Raw genomic sequence first — 16,796 nt, forward strand, 5'->3', positions numbered from 1 at the left:
TGGTAAACCAAAAGTTTACGAATCAGAATGAATTTCTTTGTTGGCATGATCAATTATTATGATGCAAAAAAAAAGGTTGAAAAACTCATGTGGACACACATTTAAGAGTCAAAAGACTTCTTCAGACCAATGAGTTCTCATGTACTATACGTTCACAAAGGAAAGTTGATAATAAGACCATCATAAGAAAAATTAGAAATGAGTCAATCTCATTTTTTAAATGAATGTAGGGTGATATTTGTGGTCCAATACACCCACCATGTGGATCATTTCATGGTTTTGATTGATGCATCAACTAGATGGTTACATATTTGTTTATTATCAACTCGCAATCAAGTATTTGCAAAGTTATTAGTACAATTAAGAGCTAACTTCCCAGATTATCCAATTAAAAAATATCTATTTTGATAATACTAGTGAAATTACATCTCATGCTTTTCATGAGTATTGTATATCAATTGGAATTGAAGTTGAGCATCAGTATCACATGTTCATACTCAAAATAGACTTATGGAATCATTATTAGAATGTCTAAAATTGGTTGCAAGACCATTAATTACGAGAGCTAATCTTCCAATGGCTACTTGGAGATATGCAATTTTGCATGTTGCATTATTGATTTGCATCAAGCCAATAAGTTATCATAAATACTCTATTATGCAGTTGGTTTTTAGTTAGTGACTTAATATTCTCATGTAAGAATTTTCGAGTGTGGTGTATATGTTTCAATTTCCCCACCAAAAAGGACTATGATGGGTCCTTAGAGACGATTGAGAATATATGTTGGATATGATTCTTCCTCAATAATAAAATATCTTGAACTACCAACAAGAGACTTATTTACAGTTCGACTTTTCAACTGTCACTTTGATGAATAAGTTTTTCCAACATTGGGGGGGGGGGGGGGGGGGAGAAAGAAAACAATTGGAAAAGAATATTGGTTGGAATGAATTATCATTATCTTATCTTGATCCTCGTACAAAAGAATGTGAACTAGAAGTTCAAAGGATAATTCATTTACAAAATTAATCAATCAATTGCCAAATATTCTTATTGATAGAAAGTGTAATCAAATCATATATACCAACTGCTAATGCTCCGAGTATATTTGATATTATTTCATAACACGCTTGAAGCGTGGTAGGCTTGTTAGTTCCAAAGACACGTTTGAAGCGTGGTAGGCGTATTGGTCCTAAAGATAAAAATTCTTGAATGAGAAAGGGAGCTAAAATGCAAGATAACCTAATCGAAAAGGTGAAAATCCCAAAAAATTCATTTGACGTAATGATTTGGTTCTAGAAGAACCTCGGGTACCTGAAATTGTTGAAAATGATGAGATCTCAATAAATTATGTCATGAATCATATAATATGAAACCAAAATGAAGTTAACATTGACGAAACTTTTACTTATAATATAGCGATGAATGCTATGAATGATAATGAGGATCAATAAGCAATGATCATTGAAGATTGTCGGCAAAGAAAAGATTGACCAAAATGAAAATATGCAAAGAAGCATAATTATATTTGTTTGTTAAACGAAAAGTATTTGGACATATAGTTCACACACCTGAAGTTGTGAAACTCGTTGGGTACATATGGACTTTTGCACAAAAATCAAATAAAAAATGATGAAATTGTTAGATACAAAACGCAATTGGTTGCTCAAGGTTTTTCACAAAACATGATATTGATTTGTGAAAAGACATATTCTTTAGGATGCAACAACATTGCAATATTTGATTATCCTAGTTGCACAACAATGTTTGCATTTACATCTAATGGATGATGTTACAACTTATTTGTACGGTTCTCTTGAGAATCATATTTATATGAAAAATCCCTAAAGGATTTTATTTGCCCAACAAGGCAAATTCTAAAGAGGGTTACTCAATAAAATTGAACAAGCCATTTTATTGATTAAAGCAATCAGGACGTGTGTGACATAAACCGTCTTATTGAGTACTTATTAAAAGAAGGATATAGAAATGATCCTATGTGTTCTTGTATTTATATGAAAAGATCCAAAAATGAATTTGCTGTAATTATTGTTTATGTAAATGACATAAACATCGTTGGAACTCCTAATGAGCTCACAAAGACAATTGATTGCTTAAAGAAAGAATTTGAGATAAAGGATCTTGAAAAGACAAAATTTTTGTTTGAGATTACAAATTGAGTATTTAAACAAATGTGTTTTTTATACACCAACAGACTTATATAATTAAGGTGCGTAAAATGTTTTAAATGGACAAGTCACGTCCATTATGCACTCTAATAGTTGTGAGGTTGTTAGATGTTGATAAATGCTCTTCTTAGATCTTAAGAAAATGATGAAGATCTTCTTGGTCCAGAAGCACTATATCTTAGTGTCATAGAAACACTAATGTATCTTGCTAATTATACTCGATATGATATTGCATTTGTTGTAAATTTGTTAAGCAAGATATAGTTTTTCAACTACAAGAAGAAAATGGTTTGGAATAAAACATATATTTTGTTACCTTAAGGGTACTATGAATATGAGCTTATTTCATCCAAATGATTCAGAATCAGACCTAATGGGTTATGTATATGCATGTTATTTTACATATTCTCACAATATCACAATGGTTGATCACAAACAAGATGTTTGTTCACATGTGGTAGCACAATGGTTTCATGATGTATATGAAACAAGCCATAATAGCAACATCGTCTAATCATACAAAATTACGAGGAAAGTTGTGAATATGTTTTGGTTAAGGTCTATAATTCAACATGTGCAAGAAACTTGTGGTTATCCCCAACAAAGATGAAATCAACAACCATATATGAACATAATAGTGTATTGTTCAATTGAAAGGATGATATAAATATCCAAAAATTCATTCATGTGAAAATCTGGTAGGTCTATTTATAAAGTCTTTGCCAAGAAGAACTTTTGAGCAAATGATTCACAAGTTCGGACTTCGTCACTTTAATGATGTAAGTTTACATGAGGGGGAGAAATAGAATATGTGATGAACAATATACATAATGTTGTACTCTTTTTCCTTCACTAGATTTTTTATCCCAAAGTGTTTTTTCTAGTAAGGTTTTAACTTAACGAGACACATTCTCTTATCAATGGACACTCAAGGGAAAGTGTTATGAATTAATGATTGTCCATTGATTTGATAAATCTACCCATATGATTGATGCTCATATGATTCATTACTTTTTATGTAAATATTTGTATTAATTAGTTGATTTGTTTTCTTTATGGATTACATGTTGTATCTATATATATGAGTCTTCTTATCAATAATAATACACAAAAAAGTTGTTCCTATTCTTTTATTGTTTATTCTTCCTTCTATTTTATTCCCTTCTCTATTTTATTATTAGCTTTATTTTATAACAATTATAAATTATTTTAAAACAACCTCTTAGATAAACTTTTTAATAAATTAATATTAATTTTTACATGAGTTAAGGATAAATATTTAGAAGAAACTAATATAAAATAACTTTTACCAGTTACTCCCATGTAATAGTCAATTTTAACATATAAAAAAGAACTATTATTTTTTATTTACAGAGTTTTCTGATGTCTGGATTGAGAATTTATTCCACAGAATTATAAGCATGACAGCATGAATGGGGAGGTGATGAGTATGAAATCGACATCAGTAATTGTTGTGATAATTATGAGAACAGAGAAAATAATAAATTAAAGGTTTAGTTAAAAAGAATGGGAGAAATATATGTACTGTACTAAAGGCAACTGCTTTTATTTTATTATTTTACTTTTAAATTTTATAATTATTTTTTAAAATTTAATTAACTATTATAATAAAATAATAGAAAGGATTCTTTTTTTATTAATTGTGATAAAAATAATTTTATTTTTATTTTTATGGTAAAATAAATAAATTCATATACGCAAATATTACACTAGTTGAAATATAACAAGAGAGAAATATTGTATAAACACATTTTTACATGCATTAATAAAAAAAAACTTTCAATTGTTAATCTTAGCCAGGTGACTAAATGTCTAACATCTTTTTGGAAAGTTAAAAAGAATCATAATTAATAAACATTAAAATTATTTGAATAATATATATAATAATATATATTTTAGACACATTTATATTTTTATTATATAAATATTGTATTATATTTTTTATTTTTTTATTTTTAGTATTTAGTTTATTTTCTATCATTATTAATAAATTATAATAATACTATTTTTATTTTAAAATTTTAATTTTTTTTATTGTGCTATAAATTTTTTTTAGATATTACTTATTAATTTTGCGAGATTTGCTTAGTTGTAATTGGAGTTTTAGACTTAATTAAATCCATTACTATGTAGAGTTTGTAAGTTTAGGTTTAAAACATATTTTCGTAACATCCCAATTTTTAGCAACTTAAGACTAATAAAAAAATAGAGAGTTTCATCATAGTTCTAAAACAGGTAATTCAGTGTACACAATATATTAATACAATCTTACAAAAGATATGACTATAAAAATATATCACTTATACACTTACACTAAACTGATAAAAATATACCTAAACTGACCACCACTAAAGCTCCCACCTAAAATGATGGCTACTCATCCTCCAGAAGTGCATATGACATTGCAACCACATCTGCTCCCACCATTAAGGTGATCATCGCAAAAGGAAACATACAACACGAGACAGAAACACAAAAAAGCAAGGGTAAGCTAATAATGATTTAAAGAAGGTTACATTAGAGTAAGAGCATAATAATAATCAATTATCACAAATTCACACAGGAACATTCCAATACTCATATGCCATTCAACTCTAAACTCAATTATCCGGATATATGCAATTAACATCGGACCTCTTGGTGGCTTGCACCGTGTATGATTCTTATACTCTGCAGAGTTTGGCCTCAAGGGGTTATCACACAATCATCACACTAGGTAAGTCTCCTTCGCGCCAAAGACTTGATCGAGTCCAGTGGCTAAGACTTCCTGCTACTCCTCATGACATAACTCATTATACTCTATATGAGCCTTAATGGTTATTGGAGCGTCAGGATACCAACCAAAACTGAGTCCTTATGTCTTTGCATACCCTACCTCATCCACACTTAGAATTTCTCCATGAAATTTCTCCATAATTCACATACAACAGGTCCATATTCACCCAATCTCACTCAAAGTATACCAAAACAGTCAAAATAATCCATTTCAGATCAATTAATGCAATGAAACATATCAAAACAGCAAACACATGAAATTTGGCAGCCAGCGCTCAGCCTCAGATTCTAACGCTCAGCCTCAGCATTAAAATTTTGTTTCAGACCTACAGGGGTCCCAGTGTTGGGGCACTACTCGGTTGGCGCTCAACGCTGATCCTCTCGCATTTTTCAAGGCTCAGCTTTGAATTCTGAGGCTCAGCCTCACACCAGAAAACAACACATATTCTGGTTTTCGTTGGGAGATGTTTCACTTGATTTCATGACCCAAATTGGCACCTCCATGGCAGTGTTGTCTAGTTTTCAAAATGGTTTTTAAGCAAAGTGAGATGATACCAATTAGAGCCATGATTCAAGTGTTCATTTTCTAACTCAACCTCAATTCACACAATGCAATCACAATTTCACTTATACCAAACATCAAACAATTCACAATCTCACAGCAATCAAACAGGCAGGCCTAATTACATATAATTACATCCACTGAATTCTTTTAAGTACAATCAATTATTAGCTTCCCTTACCTGACAAAGCGACTCTGCAGACCCAAATCGCTCAAAGAACACCAAAACGCATCTAACTCCACAAGATGCTCTATCTACACATAGAAACATCATAAGAACGATCAAGACCTACCATTATGATTACTGATCAACAAAGACTCATACTGATGATTAAAATGTCGCATGCAACAAAAAACAGAAAAAGACTACAAAGATAGCAGAAACTCAACTTACGCGAACGGAGAAACCGATCGGTCCAATTTGAAGAGCTCGCCGAGAGGATCAATTATACGGTCTTGGTTCTTCAATCAGACGACCAAAGAGACAGAACCTCTAGAGAGAAGTAAGAGAACTCTAGAAAAGTGGTTTCTAGAGAGATTGTGTGTTTTAAAATAATGAAACTCGTTTATAACGATTTTATTTATACTAAAATATTTTAATATTAAAATAATCGAGTCTCATTATTTTTAAATCATTATATTTTTAAAACGCCATTTTCTATGGTCCTACAATTTTAAAAGTTAAAAGCAAGGGACACAAAAATCAATAGAACAAATTTTAGAGTTTTAATTTTTTCGTATTTGTTGCCATTTCATATCGAAGAAATAAATCCTTAAGGTTTAATTCATACGATCAACATCAAATCACGCGAATTGAATTTTGCGTTAATCATTCGTCGATTTGATTTTTTTTTCTAATTTTCGTTTTGATATTTGTGATATCACTTTGAGTTCTAAAATTAGATTTCAAATTAATAATAATTGAATTTTAATTTGATAACTAAATATCAATTAGATTAAATAATATTGAGATCTAATTTGATTTTGATTAGTTATTCAACTTGAAAACTATGACTGTTGGATCATTTGATCGTTTAAATATATGGATTGTTTGGTATTGATTATTATTGATCTTGTTATATGCCTTTGTTTTCCAATTTACTTTTATTGTTTTTAATATCTAAAACACTAATTTTAATTTATAGATGAAAATATTAAAGATTAAATACAATTTAATATATTTTTAGTTTTTTTTATTTATTTCACTGATAGTTAAATATCAATAAGCAATCAATCCAACTATATATTGATTAATCTTTGAAGTAAATAATGGTTATTTAACTTGATCAAATTATGTTTTAAGATTAGAAATTTTTTTCTGATTTTATTTTATTGAGTCATCAAATTGTGAATTCAAACAAAATAAAATAAACATGTGAAAGCTAAGTTCAATATAAGGGTGGTCTTTTATAATATTCTTATATTAATATTTCTATATATTTTCTAGAGTACCTCAAACATGTTTCCTATTTTCAGGTCACATAAAGTTATTTGCCCTAAATATAGGAAGTATAAGAAGGTACTTTGGTTTTTAATCACTTAACACTAATCAATTTATACTAATACTAATATAGTTAATGTGCTTCTGAGAAGAAGTGATTTAAAGGAGATAAAGTATTATTATTTTATTATTTAAGTTAAGAATCTTATAAATAGAAAAAGTTAACTACTTAAACTTTATTTTACAAAAATCACAATGTTTTTAAAATATTTTTCCTTTGTCTTCTCTTTATAATTCTAAAATATTTGTTAATATTTTTTTATTAGAGTTCACCTTAGACATCTTAATAAAGAGTAGAATATTTTTTTCCTATCAAAAGTCATTTTTGAGTAAGTTTTCCTTGTCTTTTTATCTTGAGTTGGTTTTATGAAAATGGTTGCATGCCTAGGGATAAGACTTACATGTGTGTGTTTTTTTTTTCGAGAAAATATAAATATCTATTAGTTCAAGAGCATGAGGATGTTTAGATGGTTGATTAAAGTGTTTTATGTACATGTTTAGCCTTTCTTGTAAGAGTAGCAAAATTGGGAGCTTAAACTTGATTTAAACAAGTTAAAAAGGTAAGAGAAGCTACAATGTGAAGCTTATAAGGGGTGGATTCAAATTGTTAATTTTTGAAGTTTGGTCCATAAGAGTAAGGTTAAGGATCAATGTTGTTGGTAATTAAGGAAAGTGTAATTGTTCCATATCATTTGTTCACGTAAAAGATAAATGTGGTGTAACGAGAGAAATTGGCTCACATTACCTTGCGATCAATAGAGAATAAACTCTAATAACTTTGTACGGAGATTAAATATAAAAATTGCACCTAATTTGAATATATTATTTTATCCTTCCATCCAAATTATTGGTTAAGATCTATCACTAAAATGATAGTTATGTTTTTCAATAGTATCTTAGGGTAGATAACATGGATGAGAAGGTAATGTAGTCACTACTTTTGATTTTATGCATGGATTGTATATTGTTTGAATATATTTTAATTGTTTAAATCTTGAGATGAATGTTTAGTGATATGGTGAAGATAATCATTGTGTAATATGATTTAATGTTACTTGTAGAAAATTTGGTTAGCCATGCAAGCTATGCTTGAGATAATAAAGAATTAGAAGTTTTTGAAATAAAATTTATATGGTTTGAGTGAATAGATTTTAAATGCGTTATGCTGGAATATTTCAATTGAGTCAAGTTGGTTCAAGTTGTTATTTTTTGAAAAAAATATTTCATGTTAGACATAGTAAATTAAGAAAAATCTCAAGTTGAAACAATTGAACCACTTGATATATATTCTGCTTAATTTTTTAATTATGCATAGTCGTTGGAAAAAAAAATTCAATCAATTGAAAAACCTAAAGTTTTGATAGTTTTACAAGTTTTTTAAATAAAAACTTCTAGTGATTTGGTTGTTAAGAGAGTCAAGAGTTTTGGTCATTAGGCGAGTAAATTCTTGCTTAACGAATTGTTTTAATGAAAACTCCCAATGGTGCAATCGTTGGATGAACACTTTAGTCAATGGACAAATACTTTGGGAGCGAGAAGAGTAAAATTTTAGCTAGGTGACCAAAATTTATATGCAAGCTAGCGCTTGTAGTCTGGTGAGCAAAATGGTGGCTAGGAAAATTATAACATGTCATTCATTAGGCAAGCAAAGTGTTGGTTGAGCGAAAAAATGTTTTCTAAACTTAGAAAAAAATATGTTTTTAAATGTTCTAAATGCTAAAATTTGATAATCTTTCACTATATTATATATTTGATTAATATATTTTGTTTAAATATTATAATATTGTAATGGATAATGAGTTACATTTTATTAACATTTAAACTAGTTGGATGTATATGTATGAATGGAAATCTAAGATGTTATGGTTGTGATATAAGATGCGATGTCTTGTAAACATATTTATTTTAAGTGAAAATTTTACGTATGTTTAAGGTGTATATTGAATTTGGAATTTGGAATGAGATAATCTTGACTATAGTTATATTTGAATCAATAGAAAAAATATATATATTAGACGATGAGAGTTGAAGGAAGTTCTTATGACCTACTCTACAATGCGAAAAATAATTGTTCTCGGTAGATTATGAGAATTTATATTGTCGTATGAGTGAACTGAATTCTTATTATGTAACTTTTGTTGCAGTGACAAATAAGTGAAAATAATATGACAATTGCAAATTCTCAAGTCTAGTTCAACATACATGTCTTTGAGAAGTAGAGTCAAACATTTGTGATATATGATGTTAATAACTCATGACATGATATGTAGCTTATGACTGAGAAATAAACACTTGATTTCTAATCAATGTTTAGTAAATGAGTTAAGAATATATCCATGAGAGTATATGAATGAGATGTATGAAATTGTTCTTTCAATATATGTATATGGTTTCAATAAAACATGTATAATTTTCTTTTTTAAAACGATAACTTATGTATATCGTTTATCAATTATAATAATTGTATGTTATGTAGAAGTAAATAATGTTTCAAGAGGACTATTTCAACAACCATAGAATGAGGAGATAAAAATATCATTACAAGAAAGAAGACAATTATTTGTAGTCAAAATCCGTTGGTAATAATTGAAATTCATAAATAATTATGATTATTTACGGATTACCTACGATAGAAGATCTATAAATAACAATTATATATAGATTTTACTTACGAAACATATTTCACTAGAGCTTACCTATGGATTAACTCAATAGGTAATTTATTTAAGATATGAATATAATGATAAATTTACTAACGGATCAAAATCAATAAGTAAATATATTTTTATAATAAATATTATATGTTTATGTTTTTTTTAATTTTATGTAAAAAGATGAATTTTGTAACATCCCAATTTCAGCAGCTTAAAACTAATAAAAATAGGGAGTTTCATCATAGTTCCAAAACAGATAATCCAGTGTACCCAATATATTAATACAATCTTACAAAAGGTATGACTATAAAAATATATCACTTATACACTTAAACTAAACTAATAAACTCTGTACTATTGACCACTGCTGAAGCTCCCACTGGAAACCTCCTCTTCAACACTAACACGATGGCTCTTCATCCTCCAGAAGTGCCTTTGACACTGCAACCACATCTGCTCCCACCGAATAGGTGATCATCGCAAAAGGAAACATACAACACAAGACAGGAACACAAAAAGCAAGGGTAAGCTAATCTGATTAAGGAATCATGCAGTTCAATTATAAACAGAAACCACGCAATCTTTCTCATTATCACCAGAATCATATAGACCACCACAACACATTTACATGATTCTAGACTCAATATCCGGATTATGTAAGCGACATCGGATCTCTTGGTGGTCTGCGATGGTTCCCAAACTCTGCAGAGTTTGGACACAAGGGGTTATCACCCAACCACTCCCCAGGGTAAGTCCCATCACCTCTATGGCGGATCGGGTCCATAGATCAGGACCTCCTGCTACTCCCCCCGACGTAATCCATCATACTCTACATGAGTCTTAATGGTTACTAGGAGCGTCAGGATGCCAACCAAAACTGAGTCCTTATGTCCTTACATACACTAAAACATTCCTCTTAGAATTTCCCTTGAAATCCTAACTCTAACATACTTCCATTCACATCAAGTTCATACTCAATTCCTTCATACAGTCCAACATGCATAGGGATCACAGGCATTATCAACCAGCATTATCTTAAGGCAACCAATCAAACATCAAGGAATCAAAACAGTGGGAAAACCAATATTCTGCAGGAAATTTCGCTTAGGCTAGATGGTCTCGCCTAGGCTAGAGAGTCAATCTCGCTTAGGCGAGTTGATCTCGCCTGGGCGAGACATCATACAGTGGCGAATTACAAATCCTGGGCGAACTCTCGCTCAGGCTAGACTGGCTCGCCTAGGCGAGATGTCATCTCGCTCAGGCGACCCCAGCTCGCCTAGGCGAGATTTCGCACGATTAACAGGGGTGAGCTTCTGGTATTTTCGCTCAGGCGAGATCGACTCGCCTAGGCGAAACTACCAGAAATCCTCCCTGTTATGCACATGCAAACTCGCTCAAAGGCATCTACCACTCAATTTCACACACCAACAGTTTCAATCATCAATTACACAAACAATCATGCAATTAAAACACTCACGAATACAATCTACATCAAATGAGTTACAGAATTAGCTTCCCTTACCTGTTATCCTGTTTAGACAGCTTTACAAACGTCAACGCCTTAAAAACGTCAACACCTCTAACTCCACAGGATGCTCTATCTACACATAGAAACATCACAAGAACGATCAGGACATACCGTTATGATCACTGATCAGCAGAGACTCATACTGATGATTAAAACGTTGCATGCAAGCGGAAGAGGGCCTGCATGCAATAGAAAACAGAAAAAGACTAAAATAAAGAGCGAAAACTCAACTTACGCGAACGGAGAAACTGATCGGTCCAATTTAAAGAGCTCGCCGAGAGGATCAATCCTACGGTCTCGGTTCTTCAATCAGACGACCAGAGAGACAGAACCTCTAGAGAGAAGTCAGAGAACTCTAGAAAAGTGGTTTCTAGAGAGATGGTGTGTTTTAAAATAATGAAACTCGTTTATAACAATTCTATTTATACTAAAACCTTTTAATATTAAAATAATCGAGTCTCACTATTTTTAAACCACTATCACTTTTAAAACACCATTTTCTAGGGTCTCACAAATTTTATCTTAAGAATATTTAAGAAAAAAAATGTATATATATATATATATATATATATATATATATATATATATATATATACGTACATTATATATTTTTGGAAATGGGAGATTCAATGTACACAAATGAATAGATAGTTCTAGTAAGTATTTTAAATATACACTTAGAATTTATCTTATATACAACTTACTTTCTAGGATTATTGTCCCAAAAGAAAAAGTGCAGTGAAAAAAAAGAAAAGAAATATATATATATATATATATATATATATAAACTCTCTAGTTATCGTTTCCTACACTCTAGGGGGGGAATTCAATTGCTTTGCTTGGCTGGAAGATCAATATATACTATTAAATTTCTGTAACTCTGCAACCAACCCGACAATGTAACTATTCCTAAAATAAATAAATTGTCATTTACTAAGTCATTATTTAAACAATGACCAGATAAATCCGAACGTTTTTCTGTATATATTTTTAATTATTTATGTTATATATAAGTATCCAATTTTTAATTATTTACTCTGAGATTTTGTCTGTAAAACCTAATTAAATAATTTATCATAATTAAAAATTAATCAATTTAGTTAATAGCAATAAGTTATATATGTTTTTTATCGGCTAGTAGCAATAATTTATCTTAAACTTATATATTTTAAATTGATATTAATATTTATAATATATACCTTGTTATAAACATTTGTATTAGTTTGTATTCTATTAATGTCAAATCATTGTTTATGCAAAACAGCATTAGATTTTCCATGTTAATATATCGAAAGTGTTTAGGAATTGATGTGTATTACTTTTGTATGAAAGATTTCGGGAGGAAAGAGAAAAATTAAAGTCATGTGATGTGGTTTGGGGTCACATGGCTTGCATGATTCTTGAGAGTGTGGCGATTTACGCCATAGGGTCGATTTTGCCGACATTAGATTATCTATAAGTATATATTCGTAAAATAATTTATTTTACATATTGGGTTGATTATAAAGAAAATAAAACATAAATATATATATATATATATATATATATATATATATATATATATCCAGATTATCTTATATATAACTTAATTAAGAAAAATATTATAGTTCTTTTAATTTTTTAAACTATTTTTATTTTGGAAATAGTATATATATATATATATATATATATATATATATATAAGTTTTAAAAGAAAAATTTATCATGTGTACAAATTTATTTGTAAATAATTTTATATATAACTTTTTAAAAACTTTAATTTTAATTTGTTTATTAATTCACTTTCATTTATGAAAAATAATTTTATTATTTATTTTCTAAAACACGTATGCATGCTTAAGAATTTCTTATCAATATAATTTATGTTTTAAAATAATATTTAAAGCAATTAGAAAATAAATTAATCATTCTTAAAATAACAACTTTGTTATAAAATATATTTGACATAAAGTTATGGGAGGTTTACTCGATGCAGAGTTTGGACAAAATATTTAGGAGTGTCAAATTAGATTTTTTTATATTATTTTTTTAATTAAAAAAATTACTTCTTTTACTTAAACCATGCAATTTATACTTTTCAATTTTTAATCTTCCTAATTCATTGAATTCACATAAATGGGTATTCTTATTTCTGTTTCAATTTAAGACTATTCAACTAATTCATTGTATGCAACTTAAAATACAAAATGTCAACCTTTTATAATGTTGGATTATACTAATTTGAGAAAAATATAATTAGGGTTTATGCCAATTTCATAAAAAAAAAAAATCCTAAAATCATAGTTAAGTTTCATACTAATTTGGGAGAAATATCGTAACGGAAAAATCATAAATCTAACATACATGAATTATACTAGGATACTAATTCATGAGATATTGTGAGTATGCATTCTTCGTTCTCTCTGTTCTCCAATTTTTTTTTTCAATCTATCTTTCTTTTATTTCACACTTTCTTGATGACTTATTGTGAAAAATCTTTCTAATCAGATATAGAACCTAAATCCCTTTAATACAATTATCAACCAAGGTCCACCAAATTAATTTTTATTTTACATTTTAAACAATAAAAATAATATAATAATATAAATTTTAAATATATATATATATATATATATATAATAAAATTAAAAACTTGGGGGAGCCATGACTCCCCTCAATCCTAAGCAAGGTTCGCCAGTGACTCGGTGGACAAAAAAACTATCGCTTAGCAAAGGCTAAACTTGAGGTTGACAGAGAGTTGGGTCGGACGAGTTTGCTCTAGCAAACAAATTATTATGCATTTTGTTCCCGTGATTGACTCGTTGGGCGAGCCATCTATTTGTTGAGCAAGTTCCCTTCTAGAGGTAACTCACTAAGAGAATAAGTGAACTCACTAAGAGAATAAGTGAAATCACTAAGCGAATCTGTCAAATGTGATATATATATATATATATATATATATATATATAATATGTTTTTGATATATGAATGATCTTTGAGAAACTATCATGTTTTTGAAGTTATTAGGATTTTAGTGGAATGAAAAAATGCTATTATGATGAAAGAAACTATTGTGATTTGATATATGAACATGTTGTGGAATTAGAAGGTAGTGTGTGGAGTGTATTGATGTAAGAATTTGTATTGAGACTATCCTGACTCTACTATGTATTTGAACTCGTATAGAGGAAAATATTTAGAGTAAGAGTTGAAGGAGATTCTTATCACTAAATTAGGCATGGAGGGTCAAATCTTTAGATGAGTTATTTACACTGTTATATTTTTTGGTATGAGATGTGGCCATGAGGTGATGGTGAGTATAAAAGGTGCATGATTTAAGATTATAATCAACATACTAAGTCCTCCAGCAACCATGTCCGATGTATGTATGATGAGTATGAAAGAGTCATCAGTGCATTTATGATTGCAATATTAGTGTGTGTTTATAATTATATGTATGATATTCTATTATGGCCATAATTTAGAAATGTTAGTATAATCTTAATTAATTCTAGTTTACCCTTTTACTTGTGCATGTTATGGTGTTGTTATCCTTCTGTTAGGATTGTGTTATTCATATGAGTAGAGGATTATGCAAGGGTTGATAGGGAGCAACATTGATGTTGCCAAGGGACATCTAGTGACCTACATCAATACAAATAAGTATAGGAAAAATGTTTTGTACTAGTCTAAAGATTTTTCCCTTATATCTTGAAACACTATTTTGTCAAACTTTTATATTGGAAGACTTGAAACACTATTTTGTCAAACTTTTATATTGGAAGACGGTACATAGTATGTTTCAATCTTTTTCTATAACTGTATGATTTTGATAACTTAAAGTAGGAACACATTTATTGCATTTAGTGCTAAACATTGGATTGGTACACATTGCCTTTTTGAATGATCAAATGATGTTTTTGGTTTGCTATATTTGCTCTCAATTTTTTTTCACAAATCCCACTTAAAAACATCTCCTCCTTTAAGGCTAGGGTTTCAATAAAATGCAATTAAAAGAGTTAAAAGTAAGATTACGTCCAATTCTTGATCAACTTGAGCACGTTTCACTACACGGATTATCACTTCAATAGTATCAATCAAGTATTGTTTGGATCTCAATCATTTTTGGCTAAACAATTGTCAAGTATTTTTTTAGAATAATAGCCACTTATGTCTAAGACTTGGAGTATCTTTTGGAACAACAATCATCCGTAAAACACTAGATCATAAGGAATGTGATCAACATATCACGTATTTGCTAACTAAAAGATATGTAACATCCTTAAACAAATAAAAGATGAGGTTCCTTTTTTAGGTTAGTAGAGAATACTACGAGATGTTAGACTTACAAAATTTTTAACTTGATTGTTTGTAAGAAAAGTTATTCCTTTAAGGATTACATCTACTTATGGAGAGTTTGAGAAGATAGTCATTGTAAATCATTTTTTACTTGTTTTGAAACTTATAATTTTTTTTATTAAGTTATGTTTGTATTGGTATATGTTAAGGAATGCACTAAATGCTTTTCTTAAAATATTTAATGCAAACATCTATTTGAAGAAGTATTATGATAATTAATGTAACTTATTACGTCTTGGTAAGATATATTTAAACCTTTTTGAGAAAAAAGTCAACATCTTGTGAGACTAATGGACTATGTAAAGGTAGCAAATTGTCCTTTATGAGAAGTTGTTGATGTAAACCAACTTTGACAAACTCTTTAAGAGATCTTATAATGTTGATTTTTCTTGTGAGATCCTACTAGTGGTGAGATGAAGGATATTCTCAGCAAAACACAGTATACTCATAATAAGTTAGGAATGTACTATAAAATGTTAAAGACTATAGATAACAAATGAAATCATACTAAGGGTATTGTTTGAGCCTATCTCAATTTTGATGAAAATTCTTGCATTAACTAGTATGAATATGAGTATCGGTAATATCCAAATTTTTAAATAGATATGAGAATAGGAATGTGTATGTACATATCCATATCCATATCCATATCCACTCCATCCTCTTTCCCTTCCTCTTCACCGTCTCCATACTCATTTCATTCCCACCAGTGGTCTCTAATTTAAATTGTTAAAACATATTTAATTTATTAGGTAATATAAAATGTTTATTCATTTTTTTTGTTATTAGTTTTGTAACTTATTTTCTAAAGCACACATTTGATATTTTTATTTTTTTTTAATTATTTTATCATTATCTAATTGTTATTTAATACTCTTATTTGATATTTCCAAGGTTATAATTTATTTTTTGTCATCAGAAAAAAAATGTATCATTTTAATAATGAGTAATTGATAATATCATGATTTATTTGTTGTGATTTTTATCTTTTGTAAAAAGATATATTTAACTAATATTTGAAACAATAAAGAGACAAATATGGACCCATACTCGTTTTCTAGTGTGAATGATAATGGAATAAAAATCCATACCCATTGGAAATGAACATGAAAATGTAAATGAACTTTTACTCAATGGATGGAGACGATGATAAGATAATCAAACCTCCACTCGCCCCGTCTTATTACCATTCCCACTGAAGACAGTATCTTATTGTCTACGAAGCACG

This window comes from Vigna unguiculata, chromosome 8 (genome assembly GCF_037176805.1).
Source record: "Vigna unguiculata cultivar grain cowpea cultivar isolate G323 ecotype 2 chromosome 8, ASM3717680v1, whole genome shotgun sequence".
NCBI classification, from domain to species: Eukaryota; Viridiplantae; Streptophyta; class Magnoliopsida; order Fabales; family Fabaceae; genus Vigna; species Vigna unguiculata.